Source organism: Spinacia oleracea, chromosome 4, assembly GCF_020520425.1.
Source record: "Spinacia oleracea cultivar Varoflay chromosome 4, BTI_SOV_V1, whole genome shotgun sequence".
Taxonomy (NCBI): Eukaryota; Viridiplantae; Streptophyta; class Magnoliopsida; order Caryophyllales; family Amaranthaceae; genus Spinacia; species Spinacia oleracea.
The window spans coordinates 62,260,084-62,283,845 of NC_079490.1; the positions used below are offsets into that span (position 1 = coordinate 62,260,084).

General features: G+C 37.0%; 1 non-coding gene across 1 annotated transcript; it reads right to left on the reverse strand.

Moving 5' to 3' along the window:
• Window positions 1-2,181: 2,181 nt before the first annotated feature.
• Window positions 2,182-2,287, reverse strand: LOC130460368 (small nucleolar RNA R71). The gene has a single exon (XR_008920252.1). It is a non-coding gene; the product is annotated as a small nucleolar RNA R71 (small nucleolar RNA).
• Between the last annotated feature and the right edge of the window lie 21,475 nt (window positions 2,288-23,762).

Sequence of the window (23,762 nt, forward strand, 5' to 3'; positions counted from 1 at the left end):
TAAACATTGAAGGAAAGTGGAAAAACAAAGTAGAAGTCACTCGAAGCAGCCCTGTGCGACCGCACAGGATTTTCGTGTGCTCGCACAGGGTAGAAGAAGATGTGTTGGAGTAAGCAGTGATGTGCGACCGAGATGAAGATTCGTGCGATCGCACGAAATCGCAAAAAGCTTACAGGAACTCTTCCCCTATGCGTGCGATCGCACGAGACTTTTGTGCGCTCGCACGAATTTCTTGTGCGAGCACATTGAAATGCCATACGACCACACGAGGATGTTTGAAGATTTTGGCTATCTTAGGTGTGTGCGTTCGCACGAAATATTCGTGCGTTCGAACGATACGAAGGAAGAAATCGTCGCTCTACCCGTTCGCACGAAATATTCGTGCGACCACACCGGTGCGTTCGCACCTGGGTCTGTGCGTTCGCATGCCTGCGCGGGCTGAGCATTTTCGAGTTTTTAAAATCTATTTTGGGGCAACATATAAATAGAATTTCTGATTTATTTTAAGAAGTTAGTTTCAGAATTAGTTTTATAATTAGTTTTAGAGAGATTTTAGAGTTCAAGCCTTAGTTTTCATGTTTTTGTAGAGAGAGAAACTCAAGAATTCATTAAATTTGAAGATTAATTCCAGAAATTTTATCAAGCTTCATAGTAATCTCTACTTCTCTTTACTTCTTTAATTGATTTGTAGTTTGTTTGCTTTGAATTCTTCATTTTGGTGATTGATTGAATGTTGTTGATTGATTTGCCTGATTCTTTACTTCTTATCAATTTCTACTACTTGTTTTCCTATTAATTCTCTATTTCCTTGACTCAATTCAACTCTATGTTTTCATTCAATAGCATAAGGGCTAGTGAGTAATTCTTAGGTTAGGGTTAGAGGAATAATTGGGGAATTATAGGGGATTGTAGAGATAATGTGTTGGATTATTGATTCAATTAAACCTTGATATGCATTCTTTGGGGATTCCATGTCAATTAAGCTTGGTAGTTGCAAATGCTAGGCATAATTCTATAATTGGAACTTCCTTCATTAATTTGTCAAGACATTGAGGGTTTTTGTTGGATTGAAAGTAACTAGGTAGTTTAAATTCCCATGCTAGGCTTAGAGTGACGCAAAAGCGTGTTTTGGGCTTAGTTTTGGCATGGTCCGCTAACCGAAAGGGGTGCCAGACTAGCTTGGTTAGTTACTCCCTAGTTTTGCATGTCTTTGTATCGTATGAATGCATAGCGTCTTCAATTTCCCCCGTTAAACCCGATTCAACCCCGATACCCTAGCTCCCTTAATTCGATTGCTTAATCGTTTGATTTTCGTAGTTGTGTCCAACTCCTAAACTTAGTTTTCAAAGCTAGCTTGATCTTAAACTCATTGAATTCCCGTTCTCTTGGGACGATTCTCGGACTTACCACTATAGTTAATATAGTGTGCCGGTTTAGAGATTTATAAATATTGTTTGATAGGTAGACTCCGTTTTCAATGACACGGAAAAAGCTTAATCAAAATGGCGCCTTGACGGGGAACGGTTGTTGTTCTTGAGTTTAGTTCTAATCGAGTCTAGTTTCATCAAAAATACCAAAAATATTTCGTTATTGCTTTAGTTTTCTTTTGCATTGCTCACGGTTGGTTTTGAGTTTGTATGCAAGATAGGGGAAGAACTCGTCATAGGCCTCTCTACCCTCTCGACCTAGAGTTAGAGAGGACTTTGCGGAGCTTGAGACGCATCCGAACCCGTTCATCGAGCTACAATCGGTTTGATCCTTTGAGTGAAGTTCCTGATCAAGACCCATCAAGTCCAACCATTGATAGAATGGCTCTTCCGGTTAAGAATCTAGGCATACCGGGCGCTTTTGAGGCAACTTGTGGCATACAAGCCCCGACTACTAATGCCAACAACTTTGAGATAAGGCCCGCGTTGATTACCTTGGTGCAAAGTCACCCGTTTTGTGGAAAACGTAGTGAATCGTCGCATGAACACTTGAAATGGTTTGAACATTATTGCGATACTATTAAACACAACGGGGTGACTTCGGAATATGTGAGGTTGAAGCTCTTCCGGCTCTCTCTCTTGGGGCGAGTAAGTGATTGGCTTGACAAGGAGGTCAAGCCAAACTCACTAAGGACTTGGAACGAAGTGACAAGTGCATTCCATAGTAAGTTCTACTCGCATGGGAAAACGCCGGAGTATAGGCACAAGATTCAATCCTTTGAGCAAAAGCGTGATGAATCCCTATTTGAGGCTTGGGATCGATTCAAGGAATACCAAAGGGAGTTCCCTCACCACGGAATCCCTAAATGGATCCTCTTACAAACTTTCTACTTGGGGCTAAGCCCAACCTCCAAAATAAGTCTGGATGCGGGGGCGGGTAGTCCAATTATGAATAAGACGGAGGACCAAATAGAGGAGATCATCGAAGATGTCGTGCAAAACTACCAAGCTTGGCATGTTGGGACTAGGAACTATGATAGCAAAGGGAAGTATGAAGATGGCAAGGGTTCAGCCTTCGCTATAGAGCAAGAAAATATAATTGAGAAGCTTAGCTCAAGGCTTGAGAAGCTTGAGAGTGCTCCGAGTCAACCTCCATCTCCATCAACAATTTCTCCACCTTCGGCTACTCTTATCACTAAGGGGAAGGGCAAGGTGAGTTCCTACAACACAATGCCTCTTGATACATCTTTTTGTGATATTTGTGGTGAGCATGGTCATTTCCCTAGCATGTGCCATTTATTGCATAATGTTTCATATGTTGAACATGGCTCTCCTTATGAGCAAGAATTTGATGTAGAATATGCAAATGCTATGAATGAGAGGCCTAGATATGATGGTCCCCTGAACCAAAACTATAATAGGCAAGCAACTAGAGGCCTTCCTATGCATGCCAATTATCAAAGCGAATCCTTCCAAGGAGGAGGGTTTGATAATCAAGGTCGAGGTAACTATAGGGCGCAAGGCTATCAAGGCCAAGCATCCTATGGCCAACCTCATGGCCTAGGTAATCAAACTCAATTCAATCAAGGTAGTTATAACCCTAACCACCAAGGTGGAGGGGGTTATAACTATCCATATGGGCAGTATAGGGGTGCCTCTAGTGGGGGCTATCCGTTGAACTCAGGAGGCCAATATGGTGGTCCTCAATTTCCTCCTCCCGAATTCAGTGGGCCTAGGACCTATGGCAATCAATTCCCACAAAATCCTATTGGTTATGCAATGCTCCCCCACCGCTCCCTCCTCTCAAGTCTAACCTTGAGGCTCTTATGGAGTCGTTTGTGGGGGCGCAAGCCAAGAAAAATGTTGAGTTTCAGGATGGATTCAAGCAATCCAACACTCATTTGAAAATGATTGAAACCCAATTGGCTCAACTTGCTAGCACCATCAAGGAACATCAAGTGCATACTAGTCTCCCACCTCAAGGTCAAGCTCCACGGCAAATGAATGCCATTGTGACAAGGAGTGGGAGGATTCTAGATGATGGTGCTAGAGCAAGTAAGGGTTCCGAGTCAACAAAGGAAGAACAAAAGGGGATTGTTGAGTCAAATGACAATGTAGCGGTAGAGGAGGAGTCTCACATAGATGATGTGAATGATGTTTCAAAGCCAAAGGAGGCTACTCTTCTACCTCTCCCCACTCCTAAACTTCCCTATCCCCAAAGGTTTATAAGGCATAAATTGGATGTTCAATTCTCGAAATTCCTAGAAGTTCTTAGGAAATCGCATATTACCATTCCCTTTACGGACGCATTGAAGAAAATGCCAACCTACTCAAGATTTCTTAAGGAAATTTTGAGTGGGAAAAGAGATTGCGACGTAAAGAAAACGGTGAATTTGACCGAGAATTGTAGCGCCATCATTCTTAATCAAATTCCCCCAAAACTCAAGGATCCGGGAAGTTTCTCTATCCCATGTGCAATCAAAGCCCTTGAAATTGGGAATGCCCTATGTGATTTGGGGGCTAGTGTGAGTTTGATGCCATATTCGGTGTTCACTAAACTCGACTTTGGAGAATTGGTACCTACCAATATCACACTACAACTTGCCGATCGATCGCTCAAATATCCCATCGACAAAGTTGAAAATGTGCCATTGCGAGTAGGCAAGTTCATCATCCCCGTGGACTTTGTGGTGCTCGATATTGATGAGGACGCTCATGTCCCAATCATTCTCGGGAGACCATTTTTTGCCACGGCGGGGGCTATTATTGATGTTAAACAAGGAGTTATCACCCTTAAGGTGGGAAAGGATAGTCTTACATTTGATTTGACTAACACTATGCACTATCCTAGCTCACCTAGTGAGAATTTCTTCTTTGTTGACTCCCTTGACCCCCTTGTACATGATATGCATGAGCACTTGCTCATTTCTAATGATCCTCTTGAGCTTGCTATCTTGAATAGGGAAGGTTTAGGAAATGTAGGTGTGGAAGCGGCACAATACAAGGAGCAATTGAACACTTCCTTGATGATCTTAAGCAACGTGATGGTAAGGAAGCTCCCAAGGTTGAGCTTAAAGCTCTACCTTTGAGCTTGAGGTATGTTTTCCTTGGTCCTAACTCCTCCTACCCCGTCATTGTTAATTCTAGTTTGGATGATGAGCAAGTCCTCAAGCTCGTTCAAGTTATGAGGAGGCATCAAAGTGCTTTGGGGTATACCATAGATGATTTGAAAGGCATAAGCCCGGCACTTTGTATGCACCATATTGAACTTGAGTACCATCCCCCATTGGGAAAGACAACGCAAGCTTAATCCACCAATGGGTGAGGTGGTTAAGAAAGAAATTGTCAAGCTCTTGGCGGCCGGGATCATCTATCCTATTTCCAATAGTAGGTGGGTGTCCCCGGTCCATGTTGTCCCCAAGAAAGGTGGGATGACGGTAGTCAAAAATGCACAAGGCGAGCTAATTTCTACTTGGACGGTGATCGGGTGGCGTATGTGCATTGATTACCGTCAACTCAATCTTTCAACCAAGAAACATCATTTCCCTTTGCCCTTTATTGATCAAATTCTTGAAAGACTAACAAAGCACAAGTACTTTAGTTTTCTTGATGGCTATTCCGGGTTCTTTCAAATCCCCATAAACCCGGAAGACCAAGAGAAAACTACATTTACTTGTCCATATGGGACATTTTCCTATACGAGGATTCCATTTGGGCTTTGTAATGCCCCCAGGACTTTCCAAAGATGCATGATGAGCATTTTCGGTGACATGCTTGAGGAGGAAATGGAAGTTTTCATCGATGATTTTTCGGTGGGTGGTGCCACCTATGAAGAGTGCCTCCTCAACCTTGAAAAGTGTCTTGAGAGATGTGAAAAGGTTCAATTGGTGCTTAATTGGCAGAAGTGTCACTTTATGGTGCAAGAAGGGATTGTTCTCGGGCATAAGGTCTCACACTTTGGTATTGAAGTGGATAGGGCGAAAATTGAGGTTATTGAGAAGCTCCCTCCTCCGGTCAATGTTAAGGGGATCCGCTCCTTTCTTGGGCACGTGGTTTTTATAGGAGATTCATTAAGGATTTCTCGTTGATTGCTAGGCCCCTTACTAATCTCCTTCAAAAGGAGTGTGATTTTCAATTCGATGCCGCATGCCTCAATGCTTTCAACACACTCAAGCACGCCCTAGTTTCCACTCCTATCGTGCAAGCCCCCGATTGGTCCCTCCCTTTTGAATTGATGTGTGATGCTAGAGACTATTCAGTTGGGGGTTTCCTAGGTCAAAGGAAGGATAAGAAGCTCCATTTGATTTATTACATGTCCAAAACTCTCAACCAAGCCCAATCCAACTACACTACCACCGAAAATGAGTTTCTTGCAATTGTTCATGCATTCGAGAAATTCCGGACCTATTTGGTGGGTTCGAAGACCATTGTGTATACGGACCATGTGGCAATCCGGTATCTCATGGAAAAGAAGGAGGCAAAGCCTAGACTCATTCGTTGGGTGCTCCTCCTCCAAGAGTTCAACATTGAGATTCGTGATATAAAAAGGAGCCGAGAATGTGGTAGTCGATCATCTCTCTAGGCTAGAACTTGGGGATGGGGTTGAGGATGATGTGCCGATTGAGGATACCTTGCGCGATGATACCTTGTACATGGTAGAGAGCTCCCCTCTCCCTTGGTTCGTTGATATTGTGAATTACCTAGCTTGTGGAGTGATCCCCGCGGATCTCTCTACTCAACAACGCCGGAAGTTGAGATATGATGCTCGGCGCTATGTTTGGGACGAGCCCATCTTGTTGACAAGTGAAGGAAATAATGCCCTTGGTCCAAGTATGCATTAAATTCTAAGTCTAATAAATGCGGTTCAGTATTAATTATGCAAGTTAATAATTCAGTGAGATTAAGTGAACTGTATGCCTAGCTAGAGGTCGCTTCAGTTCAAGTGGAATTAATAAATCCATAGCTTACTCTTGATTGAACCCGTAGGGTCACACAAATAGTACGTGAACGGATCAAGTATTTAAGTGAATTAAATACTCGGTTCCAGTGGGAGCTGAAATCGTCAAAAGGCAAATTATGAATACTCCGGAAACAATGATATTGCCGGAAACGGAAATATGGATCGTATCGGAAAATTAAATGTTATCCAAGTCGTAGATGTTGCCGGAAACGGAAACATGATACGTATCGGAAAATATTATCGGAAATAGAAATATTGCCGGAATCGAAAATATTGCCGGAAACGGAAATATTGCCGGAATCGGAAATATTATCGGAATCGGAAATATTAAATATCTTTTCGAAACGGAAATTAATTCCGGAATCGGAAATATTAAATATTGTTCGAATCGGAAATGAATTCCGGAATCGGAAAAAGAATTGGAAGCGCGACGTACGAAATAAACATCAGACGAGCTTGCTAGACGCAAGGCCCAGCACCAAGCTAGGCCCGCGCCTAGCGAAGCCCGCGTAAAAAGAGCAGCAACAAAGCAGCAGCCCGCCTAGCAAGGCAGGCCCAGCCAAGCGCAAGGCAAGGCCAGGCCCAGCCGAGAAAAGCAAGGCAGCAGGCTGGCAGCGCCCTTGCATGGGCCGCGTGCCAGCGCTGCTGGGCCGTGCGCGCACAGCCCCTCGTGGGCTGCTCGTGTGTGTGTTGTGTTCGTGCATGCCTTGAATCCTTAGACGCTTAGGATTTGTCAGATTAGTTGTTTTCCTAAATCCACTAGAGTAAGTCGTTTAATTAAACACTTAAATACAAAGGATTAATTTAAGTAGAATTCTAATCGAATTAGTAAATTGAATCCTAGTGAATATCTAAGTCCGATAATTCCTCCCTATAAATAGGTGATGCATAATCACAATTTATATAACATATTCATAAGTATTCATATAGTTTTAAGAATAAACCAAGCTTAATAATTTGCCAAATAATTAAGTTCGAATAACATAAAACCTTAGACTATATTCTAGTTGATTGAATCTAAGGCGGATCCGAACGTGTTGTGGACTATCTACGAAGGGACGACACTTGGAGTCCTAAACTTGTTCTTGTTCGGTTCGGGAGCGGCTAGGGAAGGCACGCGTCACATCTATGTATCCTAAATTATGCTAATTGACTATGTGGCAATTAATTTGGATTCCTGGCTTTATGGTTTTTCCGCATGAAATATATGTTTTATATTTTTCATAACCTAACAGTGGTATCACGAGCCTCTAATTAATTCCATAATCAATAATAGTTAACATGGTTAAATTTTATAAATTTGCAATGAATTAAAGGGGTGATTAATTTCGTTGAATGTAATTAATTGCAAATTCGTGCGATTATTTAATTATATGTTCGCAGGATTTTCGGCAGTTTAGTCAATAATGGTTCGAATCGTATAATTTTATAGTGAATTTCGCATGTAAACGACGTTTTAAAATTTTGACTAAAATCAAAGATTTGATGCCGAACCCAGAATTCCCAAATTCGAAGCCTAACTATGACTTTTCGAAGGTTTTAGTCTTTCGAACGCATAAGTTATAATTTTTAGGATGTTAAATTAAATATTTGCGAATCTTGTATGTAAATCTTGAATCTATGATTGACCTACTGTATATGTTTAACAAATTTAATACCTAAGCTTGTTAATTATACAACCTAATTTGTAATTGTAATTAATTTGTTGAAATTCGAATAATTTAGAATTTGATTTGATTTTCATAATTAATTAGCAATTTAATTAGGAACCTATGATTAAAAACCACCATAAAATTTGTTAAAATTGAAAAGTTTTAAAATTTTATGACCTAGATTTGAATCCATGAAAATAAATATAATCGGAAATTGATTTGAATAATAAATTTTCGATTTTTCGCCTATATTTATGAAATTAATATAATTTATTAATTTGTCAATAAATTTAAATAATAAAAGTTTTAATTTTTATGAAATCCGTTAACGAATCTTGCACGCACAAAGCAATGGACGCTAAGTGTTACCCTTAAGGGGTGTTGTATAGTGCGGGCATGCGACGACGAGTAAGGGAGCTCGTCGCCCATGCGGTACGATGCAACGAGCAAGGCTGTGGCACATGCGCGCAAGGCAGCAGCCCTGCTATGCGTTGTGTGCTACGTGCACGTAGGAGGAGAGGCGAGAAGCAAGGCAGCGAGCACATATGGCCGCGCGCGCGGGCAGCGAGAGCTGGCTCGACCAGCGAGCGTTGCCCAGCCCACCGAGGGATGCCTCACCACAGCGAGCGAGCGTGATGAGCGCATGCGTGGCTTGCTTGGCTTGCTGCGTCTGCGCGTGGCTGCTCGTGTCTTGCCGTACGATCAATCGAGTGGCGGCCCATGGGGCGCTGCTGCTACGTGGGCTCGACGAGGCATGGGTGCAAGCCTATGGGCCTTGTCCTGGCCCGATTGGTTCGTTTTAATTTTAATTTTTCGGTTGAAAAGGATTTTAATTAAATTTAAATTCGTAATTTAATTTTTTCTCGGAATTTAATTTTGAATAATTTAATTATTATAAATTTATTTATACTAATTATTTTACTAAAATTAAAACCTTGATAAAATATAAATTAATTAATTTAATCAACTGAAAATAAATTAAAGGATTTAAATAATATTTTATATGAGCTTTAAATTTTAATTAAATTTGTAAGTTTCCGGTTGGACTAGGAAATACAATTTTATGTTTAAAATTCTTAAAGCATGTAAAATTCTTGGTTTTAGTGGGAGCGTTTTAGTCATAAACTCTTGATTAGGTCTACATTCCTTTAAGGTTAAAACAACTCGATTATAATTAATAAGGATTGAATAATTTGTAGATTATTGGAAGCCTTGATTAATTGATGCAAATATTTATGTGATGCATGATATGTTCTACTAACCAGCTATGTGGGCCATTCATTGATAAATGAATGGGAATGTACTGTTTTGCAGGTTATGGAAAGTGACTAGTATGGCCCAAATAGGATAGTAAATATGGTATGCGTACCATTAATTTGAATGTAATATTGGTCCAAAGTACCAAATTTTATTTCTTTAAAAATGGTTTGCGTACCATCAAATAGTTGTAATTAGTTTAAATTATAGCTTATCCTATTTGAAGAGAATGGCGCCTCCCATGGTGAAATTCAAGACGGAGTTTCCAGTCCATTTTCAAGACGGAGTTTGAAGTTGAAGCTTCAAGATGAAGTCGGGCCATACTAGATCACATTTATATCTTATGTATGCTTTAATTTATTTATTGCTTTAAATATGTCTTAATTATTCATGAGATTGTGGCTTGATTATGTTGCATGATTAAGAATTTTAGTTCACTTAAAATCTAACCAACATAGTAAGAGCCCTAATTTCCAAACTTTAAAAATTGAGTTAAAAGGTGCCATGCCAAAATAACACTTACTTGGATAACCTTTATATCAATCTTAGTAATAGTTTTCTGCCATAGCGAGGTGTTACTTATTGATCCTAAAGGGGTAAGGTACACAAATAATTGTGAGTACATGTTAGTTTTGGTGAAACTCAACGATATAAGTAAGGAGTCCTTTTATGTCGTGGCAAAACAGATAGGTTTACCTAATAAGACCTTAGACGTACCTATCAACCAAGAGTAGTTTCTAGACTATTAGCAAAGGATTTGCTTACCTAAAATATTTTAGAATTGAGTCTAAATACATAATGTGCTTAATTCTTCAATGATTTAAGGATCTTGAAATCATTTTATTCACACCTGCCGGAACACATAACTTGAATAAAATGCTTAATAAATATTGAATTATGCATGCATGCTAGAATTTAAGTTTATTAAGAGAAACTGTGAATTGTTTTTTATTTGTTTATTCTCTTTCAATTGTAGTTTTAACTATGGCAAACAACAATCAAAACATCATCATGGGTTCTGAGCTTATGATCAAGCTGAACCTAACAAATTTTCTTGAATGGGAAGCTAAGCTGGTTGAAATAGTGAGACTCAATGGTTTTGAGTATGTATTGTTCCATCCCATGCCAAACTACTATGCTAGAGACATGACCCCTGAAAGACATGCCGCCTGGGATGCGGATCTCAAGAAGGTTATGAGTCTCATGCTGAACAACATCCCTGATGATTGGGCTAGGAGGTTTGTAGCTTATGAACCTTTTATGCTCCTCAAGAATCTGAGGGATATCTGTCGTGGAAACACGGAGGACAGAGACCTAAATGTCCATGAGTTGATTGAATCAATGTCAGCCCTGAAGGTTAGTTCTCATAACAGATGTTTTAGGATGGAAGTCCAAGAAACACATGTTCAGGTCCTTCGCACTAAACAAATGGTTGGTGTTCCACTAAGGTTCCATGTAGACCATATGCTTTCATTATTTGATCTCTTAAGTCTACTAGGAACACCAATAAGCGAAAGGATGGCAGTCTCTATCTTGCTCAATTCACTCCACAGTGGGTTTGGTCGCTTTAAGCAACTATACATGAGTGAACCAAGAGAAGAAACAGTTGCAGAGTTTGTTCACCTGGTCAAAAAGGCTGAAATAATACTCGACTGTGAAGCCAAGGATTTACTCAAGGCTAAAGGGAGACCCTTCGAGAAAGGTGGAAAGTCCAAGGGCAATGCTGAGTCAGTTCCCAGAAAGAAGACAAAGCAGGACAAGTCCACATCAAGCTGTCTTTATTGTGATGGAATTGGCCATTACAAGAGAGAATGTCCAAAGCTTAAGGAAGATCAGAAGAACGGAACGGTCGTTCCATCTTCAGGTATTTTCGTAATAGACTGTGTACTTGCTAATTCAACTTCTTGGGTATTAGATACAGGTTGTGGCTCACGCTTATGTTCCAATTCGCAGAGACTAAGAAGAAGTAGAAGGATAAGCAAGGGTGAAGTCGACCTACGAGTGGGAAATGGAGCACGGATTGCTGCATTAGCTGTAGGAACTTATTATTTGTCGTTGCCCTCTGAGCTAGTTTTGGAACTAGAAGAATGTTTCCATGTTCCAAGTCTTACTAAAAACATCATTTCTGTTTCTTTCTTAGATGCTAAGGGATTTTCATTTTTAATAAAAGACAATAGTTGCTATTTTCATTTTAAAGAGATGTTTTATGGATCCGCTAGATTAGTCAATGTACTTTATTTATTAGATCACGACAAACAAGTTTATAACATATATACCAAAAAGGCCAAGAAGAATGATTCAGATATCACCTATCTGTGGCATTATCGATTAGGCCATATTAACATGAAGCGCATAGAAAGACTTCAAAAGGAAGGAATTCTAGAACCATTTGACTTAGAGGTTTATGGTAAGTGCGAATCATGTTTACTTGGAAAAATGACAAAGCAACCTTTCTCTAAAGTTGGAGAAAGAGCAACTCGACTAATTGGTTTAATCCATACAGATGTATGTGGACCAATGAGTACAAATTCTAGGGGTGGTTTCAGCTACTTTATCACTTTCACTTATGACTTCAGTAGATATGGTTATGTCTACCTAATGAAGCATAAGTCTGAATCCTTTGACAAATTCAAGGAATTTCAGAGTGAAGTAGAGAATCAGTTAGGCAAGAAGATTAAGGCATTGCGGTCTGACAGAGGCGGTGAATATCTGAGCTATGAATTTGATGACCATCTGAAAGAATGTGGAATTCTATCAGAATTGACTCCTCCTGGAACACCTCAATGGAACAGTGTGTCAGAACGGAGGAATAGAACCTTTCTAGACATGGTTAGATCAATGATGGGTCAGGCCGAACTTCCAATAGAATTTTGGGGACATGCACTAAACACAGCTGTACTCACACTAAATAGAGCTCCGTCTAAAGCTGTCGAAAAGACTCCATATGAGTTATGGTTTGGAAAGCCTCCAAATGTGTCTTTTCTTAAGATTTGGGGTTGTGAAGTATACGTCAAACGATTAATTTCAGACAAACTTCAACCGAAATCTGACAAATGTATCCTTGTGGGCTATCCAAAGGAAACAAAGGGGTATTACTTCTACAATACATCTGAGAACAAGGTGTTTGTTGCTTGAGATGGTATCTTTTTGGAAAGAGATCACATTTCCAAAATGACAAGTGGGAGAAAAGTAGACCTCGAAGAAATTTGAGTCGAACAACAAACTCTAGAGAATGCTCAAGATGACATTCAAGTTAAAACTCATAGATCTTTAGAAGTATCTAGTGAGAATCAGGAACCATCTAGAAATGTAACCCCGCGTAGATCGCAGAGATATAGGTCTCAACCGGAAAGGTACTTAGGTATTTTGACGAACGAGAGCCATGAAGTTCTATTACTTGAAAGTGATGAACCTGCAACTTACAAACAAGCTATGACGAGCCCTAGCTCCAAGCAATGGCAAGAAGCCATGCAATTTGAGTTAGACTCCATGTCTAAAAACCAAGTTTGGGATTTGGTCGATTTGCCAGATGGCTACCAAGCCATAGGAAGCAAATGGGTTTTCAAACTGAAAAAGGACAAGGATGGGAAACTAGAAGTTTTCAAAGCTAGATTGGTTGCAAAAGGTTACAGGCAAGTCCACGGTGTGGATTACGATGAAACCTTTTCACCAGTTGCAATGCTAAAGTCTATTCGGATAATGTTAGCAATCGTTGCATATTACGATTACGAAATATGGCAAATGGATGTCAAAACCGCTTTCTTAAACGGCGTTTTAACATAAACTGTGTTTATGACACAGCCTGAGGGTTTTGAGAATCCAAAGAATGCTAAAAAGGTATGTAAGCTTAAGAAATCCATTTACGGATTAAAGCAAGCATCAAGGAGCTGGAATATACGTTTTAATGAAGCAGTCAGTGACTTTGGCTTCGTCAAGAACGCAGACGAATCTTGTATATACAAGAAGGTCAGTGGGAGAAAAATTTCTTTTCTAGTATTATATGTCGACGACATATTACTTATCGGAAATGACATTCCTATGTTGAACTCTGTCAAGATTTGGCTTGGGAAATGTTTTTCGATGAAGGATCTAGGAGAAGCACAGTACATACTGGGCATCAAGATTTACAGAGATAGATCTAAGAAGATGATTGGACTCAGTCAAAGCACTTATATCAATAAGGTGCTTGAAAGGTTCAATATGGCAGACTCCAAGCGAGGCTACCTACCCATGTCTCATGGAATGACTCTAAGCAAGACTCAGTGCCCAAAAACACTGGATGAGCGTAGACGAATGAGTGGGATTCCATATGCATCATTGATTGGTTCAATAATGTATGCTATGATATGTACACACCCGGATGTTGCGTACGCACTCAATGCTACAAGAAGATACCAGTCAGACCCAGGAGAGGCACATTGGACTGCTGCGAAGAATATTCTGAAGTACCTGAAAAGGCACAAAGATGATTTCCTGGTCTATGGTGGAGATGATGAATTAATTGTTAAAGGCTATACGGACGCAAGTTTCCAAACCGACAAGGATGATTTCAGATCACAATCTGGGTTTGTCTTCTGCCTCAACGGAGGTGTAGTAAGCTGGAAAAGTGCTAAGCAAAGCACCATTGCGGATTCTACAACTGAAGCGGAGTACATTGCTGCACATGAAGCAGCAAAGGAAGCTATTTGGCTAAGGAAGTTCATAGGTGAACTTGGTGTAGTCCCCTCCATTAAAGGAGCAATAGCTCTATATTGTGATAATAACGGAGCTATTGCACAGGCAAAGGAGCCTAGACACCACCAGAGAGTCAAGCATGTACTTCGTAGATTTCACCTTCTACGAGAGTTCGTAGAAAGAAAAGAAGTCGAGATAAGCAAGATTGGAACTGACGACAACATCTCAGATCAATTAACTAAACCTCTGCCGCAAGCGAAGCACAACTCGCACACTACAGCTATGGAAATCAAGCATGTTGGAGAATCAAGCATCGGAAATGGAAATATTGCTAATGTTATCCGTATGTGCCACTCCTCCCCTTGTGGTGGGCATATGGGAGGTGATAAAACCGCCTCCAAGGTCATTCAAAGTATGTTGTGGTGGCCCACCCTTTTCCGGGATGCTTGGGCCTTTGTCAAATATTGTGATCGTTGTCAAAGCACGGGGAATGTGTCTAAGAGGCAAGAGATGCCCCAGTCTTCCATTCTTGAGCTAGAAGTGTTTGATGTTTGGGGCATTGACTTCATGGGCCCCTTTCCTTCTTCCTACGGCAATTTGTACATCTTAGTGGTCGTTGACTATGTGTCTAAATGGGAGGAAGCAATCACCTCACCCACCAATGATCATAAGGTGGTGATTTCTCTTTTCAAGAAGATTGTTTTCCCCTGTTTCGGAGTCCCTAGGGCGGTTATAAGTGATGGAGGATCCCACTTTGCTCATGGGAAGTTCAAGGCACTTTTGAAGAAATATGGGGTGCATCACAAAGTAGGATTGGCATATCACCCCGAAACAAGTGGCCAAGTTGAGGTGACTAGCCGGAAAATTAAGTCCTTCCTTGAGAAGACGGTTGCAGAGAACCTACTTCACGTGAGAGCCAAAATAAGTTGATGTTCCTCCAAAGTTGTAGGTTTTACTAATTCACAATAAGACTCAATTTCATTATCATATATATTCCTGCAATAAAAAAATATATCAATTTCCCACAAGGTAAAGGATTATACTTGTGTTATTATGCGGACCCAAAACCAATAATTTTCTCCATAACTCTTTTTAGATACACATATACCTTTATTGTTCATATAGTGACTATAATAGGTTAAACACCACAATTCTTAGACATGGTAACCCTATTTTTTAAAAGTAAATTGTGACATAGAATCATATAATTCAAGCACAACATGTATCAGCGACACCAATTTGATATTTTTTTCATAATCCTAATAAACATGCCAAAATAAATTAGGAACAAATTGTTGATTTTTTTTAGGCATGGTCCAGAATAAATTTAGTGTGGACCAGGTCCACTTAAGAATCGTTGCAAAGTAAATTGTAAATGATGGTAAGATTTGGGTCTACTTAATTGCGTGTAACTTAGATTATCTCCGCGACATTTCCAACCTCAATGAATTAATTGATAAATTGATCATCATTGCTAATTCTAGTAATACTTTTCACAATCTTGAGCAAGATTGTACTTGGTATTTGAATCCTGAATAAATATCTTTTATTAAAAAGGATATTCAAATTTTCTGGAAACAAATCATTCTTATCATCTTGCAAAATAAAATTGCTTATGTAAGTAAAAATAACTTAAGTATATGGTCACATGAAAATTCTTTATTCTCATAAATTTATAACTTACGTAGTCCTCCGTAATTATTAATATGAAGGAGTAATAAAATAACCGAAGGGTTAGTGTAAAGGTATGCTCGTATCACTCACGACATTAGCTGCTCCTCTCTCTCTCTCTCCTTTTTCTCTCTTCTCTCTCATCTTTTAGGGATTCAGTTTTCTTGGCCATTTAGGCCGGAAGTATTCTAATTTCTTCGAAAATTAGACTATTTCCGACCCTTCTTCTTGCTTTTCATTGTTTTCTCTTCATGTTTTATCTTGTTTTGGTTTCTTTTCTGTTGATTTGTTCCCAATTTATTCTTGAGTTGTTCCCAATTTATTTGGGTTTTTCACATAGTTTTCTAGGTTATTGATTCTCATCAATGGATGAAACTTTTTTTAGGATTTCAATAATTGGGAAGGAGAATTGGATTCATACAGGTTTAGGATTTATCATCAACTCGTCGATCTGAACAATTCGGTGCGCAGATTGTGAAGGGCTCTACTTGGAAAGATGTGAATTCATCGAAAATCACTGCTCGCGTCAAGTTATAAGCGGTGGAGTATGAGATGTGCTTTAGGATGCAAAATAGTCATTGTTTTTATTGTAACAGTTATTTTGTTTGAATCTATGGTATGCAGATATATTTTATCATTATATATGTCGTATGGCTGATTATTAATGATATTGTTCTTCCCTTGTCAAAAAATAAAATAAAATAACTGATTCCCTGACTTTCATAAATTTTTTCATTTAGAAAATTTCAAAGATATAAAGAATACCCTTTTTTTTAATAATAATAATAATAATTATTATTATTATTATTATTATTATTATTATTATTATTATTATTATTATTATTATTAGCATAATGCCTTATATTTGTATCCTTCATTCCTTATTACGGAGTACTCCATACTCACTATTCAATATTGCCATAAATTGATACTTCTTATATTAGTTACCTTTGATAGACTTTTATTTTAAATCAATTGTCAATATTCGAAGGATTTGAAAAACTTCTCGATCATATATAACAATTATGGACTTCCGCTTTCATCTATTACGGTAACGTACTCTGACCTTGTAATTGTCGTCCATATATTTAATTTATTCTAAAAAGGCATTAATGTGCATACCACAATAAATAATATATATTTAATAATAAAAAAAAGATACTTCAATTCATACCTTGGTGGTGCAAATTTAACAGGTAAGTTTTTAGCACCAAGGCCTTCCTTTTAATTTCCTTCTTACTCAACTTTCTTCAATTCTTACAATTTTTGCATGAATTATATTGCCAATTGATTTTAGTTTCGATACCGACAATTATAGCAAGTGCACATTAAAGCGTTTCTGGTGAATTTGTAAGTAAGAGTTATAATTTTACCAATCTAATATATAAAAAAATCAATATTACTTAGGAGTTAGGATGTTGTAAAGTGGATAATTTGGAATCTAATACCTTAGTTTTCTCGCATATCTCTTCTAACTGTACTCTTTTAAACATTACCAAAACTCATTAGATATAGAATGTGAATTTTATTTGACAAATGAGTGAGTTTTGATGAATGACAATCATCCACATCAGCAATACTGCCAAAATATTTAAAAAGATAACGTTTAAGTATATAGTGCAAGTATATGCGATGTAATATATATTCGTATTTATATAATAATAATAATAATAATAATAATAATAATAATAATATAGGAATTGTAAAGAACACATAAAAAGTTATATTTTTTTTAATGCAATAACAGTTCAAATCATTCCATTTTAGCTATAGAAAATATGTAAATTAAAATCCTCCATCCCACGTCAATGAAAATATGTATTCTCAAATCCTTCCATATATATATATATATATATATATATATATATATATATATATATATATATATATATATGATCACTTTGCGTAGGGATGTTGTACGGACAAGTTTGTGGTACTTCTATACCAAAGTTAATCAGAGTAATTGCACGGTCCCCATATATATTGTTAATGTGCTAAAATATGTATTTTTAAAGTTTGATAAAAGTTGGTCAGAGTATATAAATGTTAAACTTTGGAATATTCTATGGAGAATATATGAAGTATGGTAAATTATTTCTTTCCTCTAATGAAGATAAAAATATATGATATATACGATATAAAAATATACGATATATGGAGTATATGGTAAGTTCATATTTTTTTTATACTAAGTTGACAATGGCATGATATTTGTTTTTTCCGTAATTAACTTGTAGTATATTTTATAGGTAATATAATAATATATGAATTATGGTAAATTATTTCATTCCTCTAATGAAGATAATAATATACCATATTGAACTACGGAGTATATGGTAAGTTCATAACTTTTTTATACTAAGTTGACAATGACAAGATATTTTTTTCCGTAATTAACTTGTAGGAGTAGTATATTTCTACTATAATTAACTTTTACGAATTAAATAATATAATAAATTTAAAATGTGGAGACAATTATTCTAGGAGCGACACGTGGACAAGGGAGGAGAGAGAAACTTCTCTTTTAGTATAGATATAGATTTGACATATAAAGATCGAACGAGCCTGAAATGTGCATAAATTGACCAAAATAAATGCGAATGAGGATTAGATACCTAATACTAAGTGTATTAAATATGCAAATGGTTTAGAATTCTTATTTTGGTTCATTTGTTGAGAGTTGGGAGCGAAAACGACTATTTTAATGAAAATATGACATATAACGATCAAACGAGCCTTAAATGTGCACAAATTGACCAATATAGACGAGAATGAGGATTGGAAACTTATTAATAAGTATATTAAACATATCAAGGGTTAATAATTCCTATTTTGGTTCATTAGTTGATAGTTGGGAGCGAAAACGTCTATTTTAGTCAAAATATGACATATAACGATCGAACGAGCATTAAAGGTGCATAAATTGACCAAAGTAGATGAGAATGAGAATTAGAAAACTAATACTAATTGTATTAAACATGAAAATGGTTTCGGATTCTTATTTTGGTTCATTAGTTGAGAGTTGGGAGTAAACGACTATATTAGTGAAAATATGACATATAAAGATCGAACGAGTTTTAAATGTGCATAAATTAACCAAAGTAGACAAGAATGAGGATTGGAAACTTAATACTAAGCATATTAAACATACATAGGGTTAAGAATTCCTATTTTGGTTCATTAGTTAAGAGTTGGGAGCGAAAACGTCAATTTTAGTCAAAATAAGACATATAACAATCAAACGAGCGTTAAATGTCAGTAAATTGACCAAAGTCAATGATAATGAAGATTCAAAACCTAATAATAAGTGTATTAAAAATCTAAAGGATTTAAAATTCCTGTTTTGGTTAATTAGTTGAGAGTTGGGAGCGAAAACGGTTATTTTATTTAAAATATGACATATAAGGATCGAACGAGCCTTAAATGTGCATAAATTGACGAAAATAGATGAGAATGAGGATTATCAACCTATACTAAGTGTGTTAATCATGAAATTGGTTTAGAATTCTTATTTTGGTTCATTAGTTGAGAATAGGGAGCGAAAATGGCTATTTTAGTCAAAATATGACATATAACGATCGAACGAGCCTTAAATTTGCATAAATTGACCAAAGTAGCTGAGAATTCGGATTGGAAACCTAATATTTAGTGTATTAAACATGTAAAGGGTTAAAATTTCATATTTTGGTTAATTCATTGAGAGTTGAGAGCGAAAACGACTATTTTATTGAAAATGTAACATAAACGATCGAACGAGGCTTAAATGTGCAAAAATTGACCAAAGTAGATGAGAATTAGGATTAGAAACCTAATAATAAGTGTATTAAAAATGTAAATGGTTTAGAATTTTTATTTTTATTCATTAGTTGAGAGTTGGGAGCGAAAACGGCTATTTTAGTCAAAATATGACATATAACGATCGGACGAGCCTTAAATGTGCATAAATTGACCAAAGTAGAGGAGAATGAGGATAGGAAAATTAATACTTAGTATTTTAAACATGTAAAGGGTTAAGAATTCCTATTTTGGTTCATTAGTTGCGAGTTGGGAGCGAAAACAATTATTTTTGTAAAAATATGACATATAACGATTGAACAAGCCTTAAATGTGCATAAATTGACCAAAGTAGATGATAATGAGAATTGATAACCTAATAATAAGTGTATTAAAAATGCCAAGGATTAAAAATTCCTATTTTGGTTAATTAGTTTAGTGTTGGGAGCGAAAACCGTTATTTTAGTCAAAATTTGACATATAAAGATCGAACGAGCCTTAAACGTGCATAAATTGACCAAAGTAGATGTGAATGAGGATTAGAAACCTAATACTAAGTTTATTAAATATTTAAATGGTTTAGAATTATTATTTTGGCTCATTAGGTGAGAGTTGGGAGCGAAAACGGTTATTTTAGTGAAAATATGACATATAACAATCGAACGAGCCTTAAATGTGCATAAATTGACCAAAGTAGAAGAGAATGAGGATTGGAAACTTAATAATAAGTTTATTATACATTTAAAGGGTTTTAGATTTCCTATTTTGGTTCATTAGTTGATAGTTGGGAGCTAAAACGACTATTTTAGTCAAAATATGACATTTAACGATCGAACAAACCTTAAATGTCCATAAATTGACCAAAGTAGATGAGAATGAGGATGGGAAACCTAAGAATACGTGTACTAAACATTAAAAGGGTTAAGAATTCCTAGTTTTTTTCATTAGTTGAGAGTTGGGAGCGAATAACAGCTATTTTAGTCAAAATATGACATATAACTATCGAACGAGACTAAAATGTACATAAATTGACCAAAGTAGATGAGAATGAAGATTGGTAACCTAATACTAAGTGTATTAAAAATGCAAAAGGTTTAGAATTCCTATTTTTGTCAATTAGTTGAGGGTTGGGAGTGAAAACGACTATTTTAGTGATAATATGAGATATAACGATCGAACGAGCCTAAAATGTGCATAAATTGACCAAAGTAGATGGGAATTAGGATTATAAACTTAATAATAATTGTATTAAACACTAAAAAGGTTTAGAATTCTTGTTTTGGTTCATTAGTTGAGAGCTGGGAGTGAAAACGTTTATTGTAGTCAAAATATGACATATAACGATCGAACGAGCCTTAAACGTGCATAAATTGACCAAAGTAGATGTGAATGAGGATTAGAAACCTAATACTAAGTTTATTAAATATTTAAATGGTTTAGAATTATTATTTTGGCTCATTAGGTGAGAGTTGGGAGCGAAAACGGTTATTTTAGTGAAAATATGACATATAACAATCGAACGAGCCTTAAATGTGCATAAATTGACCAAAGTAGAAGAGAATGAGGATTGGAAACTTAATAATAAGTTTATTATACATTTAAAGGGTTTTAGATTTCCTATTTTGGTTCATTAGTTGATAGTTGGGAGCTAAAACGACTATTTTAGTCAAAATATGACATTTAACGATCGAACAAACCTTAAATGTCCATAAATTGACCAAAGTAGATGAGAATGAGGATGGGAAACCTAAGAATACGTGTACTAAACATTAAAAGGGTTTAGAATTCCTAGTTTTTTTCATTAGTTGATAGTTGGGAGCGAAAAACAGCTATTTTAGTCAAAATATGACATATAACTATCGAACGAGACTAAAATGTACATAAATTGACCAAAGTAGATGAGAATGAAGATTGGTAACCTAATACTAAGTGTATTAAAAATGCAAAAGGTTTAGAATTCCTATTTTTGTCAATTAGTTGAGGGTTGGGAGTGAAAACGACTATTTTAGTGATAATATGAGATATAACGATCGAACGAGCCTAAAATGTGCATAAATTGACCAAAGTAGATGGGAATTAGGATTATAAACTTAATAATAATTGTATTAAACACTAAAAAGGTTTAGAATTCTTGTTTTGGTTCATTAGTTGAGAGCTGGGAGTGAAAACGTTTATTGTAGTCAAAATATGACATATAACGATCGAACGAGCCTAAAATGTGCATAAATTGACAAAACTAGACGAGAATTAGGATTAGAAAAAACCTAATAATAAGTATATTAAACATGTAAAGGGTTAAGAATTCCTATTTTGGTTAATTAGTTGAGAGTTTGAAGCGAAAACGGCTATTTTAGTCAAAATATAACAATATAACAATCGAACGAGCCTTAAATGTGCATAAATTGACCAAAGTATATGAGAATGAGGATTTAAAACCTAATACTAAGTTTATTAAATATGCAAAGGGTTTAGAATTCCTATTTTGGTTCATTAGTTGAGAGTTGGGAGAGAAAACGGCTGTTTTAATCAAAATATGACATATAACGATCGAAAGAGCCTTAAATGTGCATAAATTTACCATAGTAGATGAGAATGAGGATTGGTAACCTCATACTAAGTGTATTAAACATGTACATGGTTTAGAATTCCTATTTTGGTTCATTAGTTGAGAGTTGGGAGCGAAAACGACAATTTTAGTCAAAATGTGACATATAACGATCGAACGATCCTTAAATGTGCATAAATTGACCAAAGTTGATTAGAATGAGGATTGTCAACCTAATACTAAATGTAATAAACATGCAAAGAGTTTAGAATTCCTATTTTGGTTCATTAGTTGAGAGTTGGGCGCATTTGCCTAATGTACGGTTCTTTTGGTATAACTATGGTCATTTCAAGTTATTTACATTGAATTTGAATACGTTTTGATGTATCATGCCAATTATAGGCCAAAAGGTCTTTTTAACTAATTTCTAGCTTAAAATTACATTGTGAGGGGGGTCGGAAAAGACGGGTTTAGGGGTTTTCCTTACTTCTTCCCTCGCGGATGTGTGGCAAGCAATATTAAGTAAAGTCGGACTAAAGTTTATTAAGTCGTCATTCAGTTTTACAAAACCGACAAAACCCGGGTATTTTGATACGTGAGAACAAGCTTGTGATGTTAGGTTATGATACATATGACATTTACATAGATCATGCGGAAACAACCATTAACCCAGGAAACATATTATTTACACATAATCATATAGCATAATTAGATGCATACTCTTTGTTGCGTGCCTTCCCTAGCTGCGCCCGAACCGAACAAGAACAAGTCTTTTAGGACTCCAAGTGTCGTCCCTCCGTAGAAAGTCCACAGCACGTCCGGATCCGCCTTAAGATTGACCAACTAGAATCGCCCTTAAGGTACTCAGAAAATTCGGCACTTTTGGGGCAAGATGGGTGTTTGAATTTTCTCTCAAAAAACTCACTTTTGAATACTTTGAAACTTGTGTATAAATTATGACCCCTAGGCCTTTATTTATAGAGTTATGGAAAAGGAATCGTAATCCTAGTAGGATGCGAATTAATTGGAATTAGAATTCTACATGAATTCTACTTAATCAATTTATCCAATAGGAATAGACATTTAATCATACACTGACTCTTGCAGATTCAGGAATCTCGCATGAGCTCAAACTCACACACACACGGCAGCCACAAGGGCTGCCCACGCATGCGAGCAGCAGCCCACGCAGCGCGGCCCACGCATGCGTGGCCTTGTGCGCGCTGGGCTGTGGCGTGCGTGCTTGCTGGGCGATGGCCTGGCTTCGTGCTGGGCCTTCGTCCGGCAGGCCTCGTCCGATGCTAATTCGTACGATACGCTTCCGATTAAAATTCCATTTCCGGAATCTATTTCCGATACGAACAATATTCAATATTTCCGATTCCGGAATTAATTTCCGTTTCGAACAAATATTTAATATTTCCGTTTCCGGAATTATTTTCCGATTCCGGTAATATTTCCGATTCTGACAATATTTCCGTTTCCGGCAATATTTCCGATTCTGGTAATATTTCCATTTCCAATAATATTTTCCGATACGTACCATGTTTCCGTTTCCGGCAACATCTACGACTTGGATAATATTCATATTTTCCGATACGATCCATATTTCCGTTTCCGGCAATATCATCGTTTCCGGAGTATTCATTTCTTGCCTGTGACGATCTTAGCTCCCACTGAAACCAAGATCCGTCGGTTCCGAATATTCATAGATGGAGTATCTAATGCCATTAAATACTTGATCCGTTTACGTACTATTTGTGTGACCCTACGGGTTCAGTCAAGAGTAAGCTGTGGATTAA